At 54.3% G+C, this 10,003-nt stretch overlaps 1 long non-coding RNA gene across 2 annotated transcripts; it reads right to left on the minus strand.

The window, feature by feature from the left end:
- Nucleotides 1-2,547: 2,547 nt before the first annotated feature.
- Nucleotides 2,548-9,336, minus strand: LOC148213492 (uncharacterized). 2 transcript variants are annotated; one of them, XR_015794433.1, is made up of 3 exons: nt 8,541-9,336; nt 5,513-5,605; nt 2,548-4,745 (listed from the first exon to the last, which is right to left on the minus strand). It is a non-coding gene; the product is annotated as an uncharacterized LOC148213492 (long non-coding RNA). The 2 variants fall into 2 exon arrangements; XR_015794434.1 differs by having other exon boundaries at nt 7,676-9,336.
- Nucleotides 9,337-10,003: the final 667 nt, after the last annotated feature.

Here is a 10,003-nt window from a genome sequence, read left to right on the forward strand (position 1 = left end):
GTGCACCATTGGAAGACCTGAAGGACCAGGCTGGGGACAGATTGTCATGGAGAAAATCTACCTTGAAGTCATTAAGAGTCCACACGAACTTGATGGCCCAGAGGTGGTACCAGACAGGATCCAGCAGAGCAGCTTCTCTTGAGTTCCCATAGTCGTAGGCTGTTTCTGTGCACATGGTCCCAGGCAAGTGAAATTCAGCAGCAGGCCACAGGCCACAGGCCACAGGAAGATGGAGCCTGGATCCCAGGCTCAGATGCCTGTCCGGGCACCCGCCACATTGCCCACCGCATCAAGTGGCCTTTTTATTTAAAAGGATGCAATCGAACTCTAACCTGCTGCAAAGCCGTGGTCAGGGCACCTTTTTCGTAACCAAACTGCTCCCTGGTGATGGAGCGCCCCTCTTCACCAAGGAGAGCTGACCTCCTTCGTCCCCACCAGCAGCCCCGCAACAGAGGCCGAGTTGTAGCGTTGCCACCCTGGGCTGGGCTGGGCTGGACTGGCGTCTCCCTGCAGCGTCTGAAGATTGCCACATTCCACGGAGGCCTGGTGGGGGGGCTTTTCCGAGCCCCTGGGAGGGACCCCGGGAAGCCAAGGGAGACGCCCACCCAGAAGGAAGTCATTACAGGCGGGTCTGGAGGGGCCTTGTCAGCTCCGCAGCTGTCAGCCGGGCAGGAGGGTTGTCTGTCCTCCCCGAGCATCTGTGCTGAGCGAGAGAGCGACGTCCTCTGTGCCTGCCAAGTTCCTCGCTCACATGGCTGCAGAAAAACATTTCTGCTCCACGTGCTGGCCAGCCAGACTGCGCTCACCAGGCCTTCGAGGAAGAAGACTGGATGGCGCAGACGGAGCCGATGAAACGTTGGGAACAGCACAGATGCCGTTCCCACCCTATAAACCTCCCTTCCAACTTAAGGCTTACATTGCATTCACTGATATTTTTAAAAATCAGTGCAAACGTAGCCTGTGGTCACACAACACCCAACCAGCCCCACGAAAGACCCAAGGCTGCTTTCACACAACAGGGTAAGCTTGGTTCACATTCACCCTGGTTCAGTTTCTAAATGGGTGAATTTAGAAACCAGGTTAAGGGTCTTGTGTGAATCGTGGCTAGGATGAGCACTGTCTCCCTCTGAGACAGACCTACACCGTCCTTTAGAGTCACAGAGCAGCAAAGAGCAAAGGGGGGGGGGCAACATATTTCATTTTTTCCTGGTCTTTAAGGCAAGCCTCAGTCCAGGGGCGTCGTGGGATGGGGGGTCAAAAGAGTCAAACTATGCGATCCAAGTCCCACCCCATTTAAACATCGATAGTGATGCATGTTAAAAAAAGGTGGGGCTTCAGTGATGTGGCTGCGACTCCCATCTTGACTTTTCCGACCCCCCCCCCCCCGATGCCAGCTTCTTTTCCCTTTTGAATTGGCTAGACCGGTCTTAGGGGCGGCCTGACAGGGTTCGCCTTCCGGAGTCCGCACTTTCAGTCCCTTGGAGAGCCCCCGGGCTTCGTGCGGACCTCACGATTGCGATGGCTTCGCTGAGGGGGTCCTTCTGCATCCCCTGAATCAGAAGAACTGCAAGTGGGCCTCTCCCTCCCCCTCCTCTCCCCTTCCACGGTTCCTCCCACAGCGGGTTCGGCTCCCTGTCTGAACGGAGCTGTCTGTCGAGGGGGAGGACTGGCGCCCAGGAGGCCTGCCCACGCACCCCCACCCTGCTCCTGGGACGGCGTGAGGCAGCTTTTGCTGCGTCACCTTCTGCCTGTCCGGTGGCCGGACTCTCTTCCGCTCTCCCCCAGCAGAGCGGTGGCCCCCCCCGCCTTGTTTAATGTCCCATCCTTTGTCACACAAACAACGTGTGCGCGCTCAGCTGAGCACCGAGGTTGCAGCGCACAGCATCTCCACGTGCCAGAGGTCGAGGCACACCCAACCCTGGCCTTCGTGCCTGGTGGTGCAACACCCCGATCTTTCCCTGCGCTGCCGCCGTTTCGGCTGCTTCTTCAGAGAGCTGCCCGCCACGGGAAGGGTCTCGGTGGCAGCGACCACGGATTTTTTCCGAACCCAAAAATCAAAGCACAGAAGTAGAAGCTGACGGTCCAGGCTTTCCTCGCCTCTTGCTGAAGGAGCGCGGCCCCTCCGAGGAGGCGAGAAGAAGGTTCGCCACGCTTAGGGCTGCCAGCCGTCTGGCCAAAGGGGACGTGTCCTCCTCGCGGTCCTCGCGTCCTCCATCCGACAGGCACAGCCTTAAAGCCAAACGCTCCCCGGGTCTCTGAGCGCTCCTCCTGATCAGCTTACCCCCAGCGCAGCCCGTCCCAGCAAGAGCCAGCCCAAGCAGACCCGCTCAGCTCCGGGACGGGAATTCCTTGCTGGGCGCCCTCCCGGGCTGCTGCCTGAAATTGACAAGGCCTGAATCAGTTCTGGGTGGAAGGTTTTGCCACCTAACCTGCTCGAGCACATTCCTGGGATTGAAAAACCAGCCTTTCTGAGGCTGGGAAAAGTAATGGCTGTATCAGAAATTAAAACTGAGACATTTAAAAATATTTATTTATTTGATTTTGCAGAAAGGATCTTGGGGACCCCCAGAGGCCCAGGCCACACTTTGAGAACCACTGCTTTAGAGCAGTGCCTCTCAGCTCCAGCAGCTTTTAAGATGTGTGGACTTCAAGTCCCACAGCTAGCCTGGGGAATTCTGGGAGTTGAAGTCCACCCATCTTGAAGTTGCTGAGGTTGAGAAACCCTGCTTTGAGCACCGAGACAAGTTTGCTGTGTTTCTGCCATAGACCACTTCAGGATCTGGGAGAGGATGCAAAGCCGGCCTCCCTCTCCAAAAACACACCTGGGCACTCCAGTCCAAACCTGCCTTTGAAGCCCAGCCCTGGACCCTCCCTGCCAGCAGAGGGGAGAGTGTTGCTCAATGGCCCAATCATGCACAGTTGCCAGGGGGCACAGCCGGGAGGGACACTCAGCACTGCCAGGTCTGAAATGCAGAGAAGTCTTCCAGATGAAGGCAGGGCACAAGGGGTAGATTTCCATAACCACTGAACCAGGACTGGCTGTTGCACATCCACAGCGTCCTAACCTTGGTCAGTAGGAACGATAACTAGTTCTTTGCAGCCTGGTATGTTGGAAGAGCCCGGCCTGTTCAGGGCGGTTAGGGCTCAGAATATTGTGCTAACCCGTCCGATGGATTCATTCTGCACCCACAGGGAAGCGTGTTGTCCGAGCACAGCCAGGGTGGGTCTTCCTCCCTCCGTGGGTCTCCTCCTTCCCACTGTCCGCCACGACCTGGTCGCTTGCCGGGGGACAAGCTCAGCAGGGGAGGAAGGAAAGGTCTGCTTCTGCTCTGGGTTTGAACGCTGCTGCTGGCAGCAGGCAAAGGGGCGACAAGAGGAACCAGGTCACGGGGAAACTCAGGGAGCTCTCAGCAACAGCTTCAGCAGACCCCGGGGATCCCGACCTCTAGACTCAGCCCTGATCGGGCAACACTTCTCGGTTCTCCTCCTGAACTGCTTACTGATTGATTGATTGATTGATTGATTGGATTTGATCTTGGCACTGCCTGACTCCAAACTGATTTTGGGTGGCTGAACTGTCCTACAACTTCCAGGCTGTGTTCATACAGCACACCGGGCAACCTTTGGGGATCAACACACATACACACACATAAATGCATTTTTTCTCTGCACAGTACCCGTAACGGGCCAGGTCAACACTTGCATTTGAAGAGCCTCGCAAACTTGGTGAATGTTTCCCCTTGGAGCTGCTTTGGGTGGGAGGGTGGCTTTTTTTGAGTAGATTAATTTTTTCTGCAGGCCAACACCATTATGTTCTAGGCAACGTGCAAGGCCAGAAAATGGATTGATTCAGGAACCAGGTTCATGCAACCTCAGAAGTCCTCCCCAGAGCAGGGAAAGAGATTTTAGCTGTTGACAGTGATGCTGATGAAGGTGAGGATGAGGATGATTTAAAGGATGCTGAGCTCTGCAAATCCTGAAGATGCTGTTCCAGGCAGTTTAGGAAAAGAGGGGGATTTCTGTTGGATGAATAGCCGCGGAGACTCCTCCACTTCGTTCCTCTGTTTGACTGGTAGCCGTTTATTTATTTTATAGCAGTCGATACGATCAGCCGGTGATTTATTCTGTGCCAGTGTCCGCGATTGGGCAGAGAATGGAGATTCCTATCGAAAATGCCAGCCAAGCCACCTCCCGCAGCTCCGGTAGGAAGGAGGAAGTGTCCTGCTCGGCTCCACAGAGAACAACCTCCAGGAGATCAATCCCACAGCTGGTTTTTCTGCATTTCTCTCTTTTCATTGAACTGTCAGGGAGAAATCTCCCACCGCGGCAGTTGTGCCATGCAGGGGATTTGGTACAGGGATCCATAACTCATCTGAATCGCCCACCAGCTCCGCCCTCCTGGAGGGGCGCCAGGCTTGTGGTTCCAAGACCAAACAATGCTTTTTACATGCTCTCACTCCAACCTTATAATTGCAGCTGTTCAAACATTGATCTTTTAATGTGTCTTTCAAAAGGGTGATCCCCGCGCCCTGGAGGTTACGTGCGACTCCGGAGGAGGAGAGGCCTTGTTCCTGGCCCGGGAGGGATGGAGACACGGAAGGAGAGACCCCAAAAGTCTGGGGACCACGAACTTGTTGCTTCTGCGATCCAGCCCACTCAGAAAGTCACAAGGGCTCCGTTGGCACAACAAGCTTAACCTGGAGACTGAGCAAACGCATTTTCTGGGATCACATGATATGCAACATCTGCAGGGGTCAAAAAAGTCAAGATGGCGGCCATGACTGTGCAGTCCGAGCCAAACCACTGAAAAACCCAACCTTGAGCAAGCACAACAGGCAGGGCGGCTGGCGCGCAAAGGCCTGTTCCAGCCCTGCTTAAGCCTCGGGGACAGGAGACGGTGGGCTGCTGTTTGCTGCTGCTTTGAAAAGAGCCAGCAGGCGAGCTCCCCATTTCCATCAGGACTGGGCTCTGATGCAACCCAGACCCCTCCCCAGGTTTTCCTCAGGCTGCTGGGAAGGGCAAAAAAGGAGGGGATTTTAGTTATGGATGTATGTGATCCATTTTTCTGTCCCGAGGGCACTGAAATCAGCTCCCTGTCTCCGTACCCCTCTGTGACTTTTCTTTAAAAAAAGTTAAAATCTGATTTGAAAAGGTTAAACTTGTCATTAACTGCTTCCAGCGGAAAAGTTGTGGCGGAAGAGGTGGGCTTCCTTCAGGTGCCCCTCCCGAGGGAGCCCAATGCCCAGCGGCCTGGGGGCAATTCAGGAGAAGACCACTCTGTGTGTGTGTGTGTGTGTGTGTGTGTGTATGTGTGTGAAGAACAAGCCTCAAGGAGCAAAGGCAGCCTCGCAGGGCTCCTCTGCTGAGCTGGGCTTCCAGCCAGGGCCACTTCCAGGACGGGAGGCACCCAGGGAATTAGGCACCCAGCTGTTGCACCAAATCGGCACTGGGAAACAAGGGGCCATCAGTGCCGTTCATTCAACACAGGCAACGCGTGCGCCAAACATCTTACCCGGTAGTGACATTTGGCCCCTACAGAAGCACCTGCACAGTCTTCAAGGGCAGGCTCCAAGTACATTTCCTACTGTAGTAGTCAAGTCAATTCCTGCAAAGCGTTAAGGAAAGTAAAACAGGGAGCTTTTTTTGAACTCTTCCTCCTCCTCCTGCGCTATGCTCTTGATAGCATTTCACTGGGGGGAGGCAAAGTTGTCATTAGAACTATGGTCCTGAAGAAATACCCCAACATAGCATTTTAAACCTAGCTGTCCTGGTCTAGTTGCACTTCTCCCCAGAAACAGAAAACACGGAGCCCCAGCACTGTTGGCCACACGAGTGACACCCCCAGTTGCCGAACCCCTAGGCTGGAGGATTCTCAGACCCCAGTCCCCAAGAGCCCAGTCCCAATCCTTACCCCCTGCTGACTCACCGTGTCACATGCCCTCCCCCCTCCCAGCCTACCTCCCAGGGTTGTTGTGTGAACGGCACCAGGGAAGGAACTCTGCAGGCTAATCTGAGGAAGGAAAAAGGGGCAGAGAAGAGCCCCTCTGTCGCAGAGAGGTGCTGAGCATCTGCAGCTTCTTTGCGCTGCTGAGAAAATGTGGGGTTTCAGGGAGGCGTCTAGCGGGGGGCTCCCCGCCCAGAGTGAGGATCCTCGGACTCCCCTGGCGATTCCCAGGCTCAAAAATGCCGTTCGTTTTTGGACAAAACTGAACGAAACCTTGCCATTCCTTTTCTCTTGTGTATTCTGGCCTTCGGAAAACATTTTGGGTTAGGTTTTAAACCACAGAACAGGGGCCTCCTTGGGATGGGGTCAAAAAAGTCAAGATGGTGGGCAGAACCATGCCATTGCATGCAGAGATGAGGAGAGGCTTGGATGACAGCATCTTGACTTTTTTGACCCTCCTACGGGCACAGTTTAACAATCGCACAGTGAAAGAAAAAGGACGGGGAACACGAAGCCACAGCCTCCATTTGTGCTATTCCGGTGCTGACCTTTGCCTGGGGATCAGAGTACCCGGCGAGACCTCGGATGCCACCACCACATAAGAGGACAGGGCTTGGATTGCGTGGCTGTGGCTGCCCTCTTGCCCTTTTTGGCCCCCTCCCCATGGAGACCCCTGGGCACGACGCAGAATTGCTCCTGATACTTCTGGGCTGCCCATCTTCCGGGATTCAAATCAGGTCCACGATTCTCAGCACGTTGGCAAAACTTACAGCTTCCCCAACCCGCCCCTTTCTGCCAATGTACTTGGGGGGGGGGGGGTCATTGCCAACTTTGTCCCCCCCCCATTTATTCCTTGGCATCAAATATCGCTGCGGGGGTGGGGCGGGCCCTGCGTGGCTTGGCCAAAGTCTGCCAGGCCCTCTCCGTCCTCCCGCAGAGCCCCCTCGAGGGGTCCGGCTGGCGGCTGAGTAAATTCCTTTGCAAAAAGACGCGTCCCTTTTGCGGGGTGGGAAGAGCCCCCCGGCGGCCTTTCCCAGCCTTCGCTTCGTCCAGCGGGGAGCGTGGCAGCACCCCTTTCTGGCTCGAAGCGCACGGATGGAGGGAGCCGAGCAGGTGGGGCAGGCTAAGGGGGCGCCAAGAAGGTGCCACCCTTTACCACGCCAAGCCCTGACTTCCGTGCCGGGTCTACAGCGACACCTTGTGGCAGGCCCTTAGCACGGGGCTAAGCAGAGGGGCCGACTCTGCCGTGTGAACCCAGCCGGTGGGGTGACATTATGCTTCAGCAGACGGGATTGAGTGAATCCAAGGCGCAGGTGAACGCTTGACCGGCTGAATGAAGCAGGCGCCTGGCGTGCCGGGCCAGCTCTGGTCCCCCGAGGACAAAGGGAGGGTGCTGGGCGACCTGGGAAGAGCGCAGGGGAGAGTGGCGACGACGGAGGGGGGCTCGGGGGCTCAGACCCCTGCGAAGGGCGGCGAAAGGAGCCGGGTCTGTTCAGCCTGGAGAAGAGGAGATGGGGGGGAGACGCGGGAGCAGGCTTGGCGTCCTGGAGGGGCTGCCCCACCACGGAAGGGTTTTAAGGGGGACAGTCTGGGATGGAAGCTTTGCCGAGGGAGACCCAAACTCAGAATGGGGGGGGGGATTTCCTAGTCGGGGGAGCTACTCAGCAGGGGAACAGCCTCCCTCCTGGAGTCCTGGGGGCTCCATCGCGGGCGGGTTTTAAGTTCTCCAACCTTCGGTTCGAGGACTCTGTGTTGAGTAGCCAGCTGCGATTTGCCAAGCACGTTGAGTGGGGCTGCTGGCGTCTGTAAATAACCTAGACCGTGTGAACAAAATATTCCATGCCAAAGACACCCTGTTCCAAAACAGAACAGAAAAAAAATCATGTAATTTGCGTCGGATTGCAAACTTCTTCAGTTTCACGCTTTTCTACCAACTTAGTTATTGTGAGCAATTTGGCAGTCCTCCTATTTTGCAGGGCAGTTTATCCATTTCTTTTTTTAAAAAAAATAGTCTGTAGAAAGCCCCATGTGCAGGTCACAGAGGGGGATTATCCAGGCCACCTACTGAACCTCGTGGTTTCATTCACACAACACAGTTAATCTCATTCCTGAATCAACTCACCTGAATCAATTCACACAATATGTTGCAACATAGATAATCTCAGTCCCAAACCTTAACCAAACCTAGTATTGTCCAGGCATTGCATGTCACAGGAATGCAGTCAGGAGAGCTTTCACTGACCCAAGTAACTTTTGCAAACCACACCACTTAGAAATAGTCAAGAAATCATTTTTAAAGGTGGCTGTTTGCATCCTTCACCAGCTCTGGCTTATTCTGAGCGTTTGCTTTCTGAATATCATTGGAAACGTCCAGGCTATCGGGCTGTTCTCTGCAAAGGCCACCTCAGAGACATCTAGAAAAGCCGCAAAGAAGCCACAAGCATCGTGAGGTCGCTGCCCAAATGCCATGGATTATAATTTGCAAGAGTTGCATCATCTGGGTGTCCAGGGGTCACCCGTCCCTCTTTTCTTCCACCTCTTTCCAGTCTGGCCACCATCATACTGTGACCTGGAAACCCAGCGTGGGCTCGCTCACCTGACCGCTTTCTCAGGGATCCGGGGCCTTATCGGCTACCTCGGCCCAGAGCCCCAGGGTCGTTCCTGGGAGGCAGATGAAATTCCCTTCTCCAATGCAGGTCTGAACTTGGAAGAATAGCCTCCTTTCACGGGCTCCCCAGCCCTCCCGCCACGGATCTTGGCACAGGCCATCCGGCATGATTCAAGGCTGAAAAATGTGGGGCCGCCCTCCATAGGCCCCACGCCCTGCGTGCTGACCTTGGGCGCACAGAGTCTGGGGAAAGGTGACCGTCCAGAGAGGCGGCCGAGGCTGCTCTGAAAAGGCTGCCTTTTCGCATCTTTTTTTAACCCGCCGAACAGCTGCAGCCTTCAGCCCAGTTCCCTTGGCCAGAGCACCAGCGCTATTTCAAGCACCCGCGTGTGCCGGGGCTGCGAAAACGCGCTTTGTGGGAAAAGGAGTGGAGGAGGGAGGGGGTAAATATAGCAGCTCCACGTTCTGGTCCAAAAATACACGTTGGGGAAGACTTTGGGCATCCATTGTCAATTCAGAGGAAGGCCGTCTATCGGCAACCGCTTAGGAAATTGTTCATCGTGTTTGCAGCAGGAACAAGGGAAGGACTGAACGAGGAGGTCTCCCCAAGACAAAGGAGAGGCTTTTCCAGAAATCCGGAGGGTCATTCTCAGAGGCAGCCCAGCCTGCAGACAAGGGAGAGTCTCTTGCAGGCCGACAGCCCTCCCCTGACCTATTTTTAAATAACTTCCATCTCCCCAGAAGTTCTCCCCCACCTTTTTCTGGGACTCTCCAATAGCTTCAATGTTATGCTTCGATGTACGGTTTCTAATTTAAAAAAAAATACTTTTGCTCTCTCCAGAACTTTGAAAACTCCCCTGATTTTTATCCAGTGTGTGCTAACAACAGTAGAAACAACCACTTTTGTGGAGTCCTTGGGGTTCTCTGAGCTTGGGGGTTTTCTTGCAGACGTTTCATTATCCGGCTGGGTAACATCTTCAGTGCTTCATTTTGCAAACCCCACTCCCTTCCAGCACTGAAGACGTTACCTAGACGGCTAACAAAACGTCTGCAAGAAACCCCCAAGCTCAGAGAATCCCAAGACTCCACAGTTCAGCCCTGAGCTACAGAGATTCTCTTCTGTTGGTACAACCATTTTTACAAGAACTAAATATTTTAGCTATATCAACTGAGATTTACATGTTATATTTTATGACATTACTTGGGTCATCCCTCAATTCCTGGCTGGAACTCAAATTGCCAAATAACACTGGTCCGAGATGTTATTATTTTTACTTGTTTTTTGTATTATGTAATTCCTTGATGAATTAAAAAAAACAAATAGTCATAGAAGAAGGTAAGGGTGAAGAAGAGGAGGAGGAGGAGGAGGAGGACAAGCGGCAAGGTGAACTCCATACAACAGCTGAAGTGCGCCATGAGAGCTCACTCCAGAACAAATCAGTTGCTTACAT

This window comes from Python bivittatus, unplaced genomic scaffold (genome assembly GCF_059951505.1).
Source record: "Python bivittatus isolate LINGU-HERP-01145 unplaced genomic scaffold, Pbiv_v1 ctg000980_np1212, whole genome shotgun sequence".
In the NCBI taxonomy this organism is placed as follows: Eukaryota; Metazoa; Chordata; class Lepidosauria; order Squamata; family Pythonidae; genus Python; species Python bivittatus.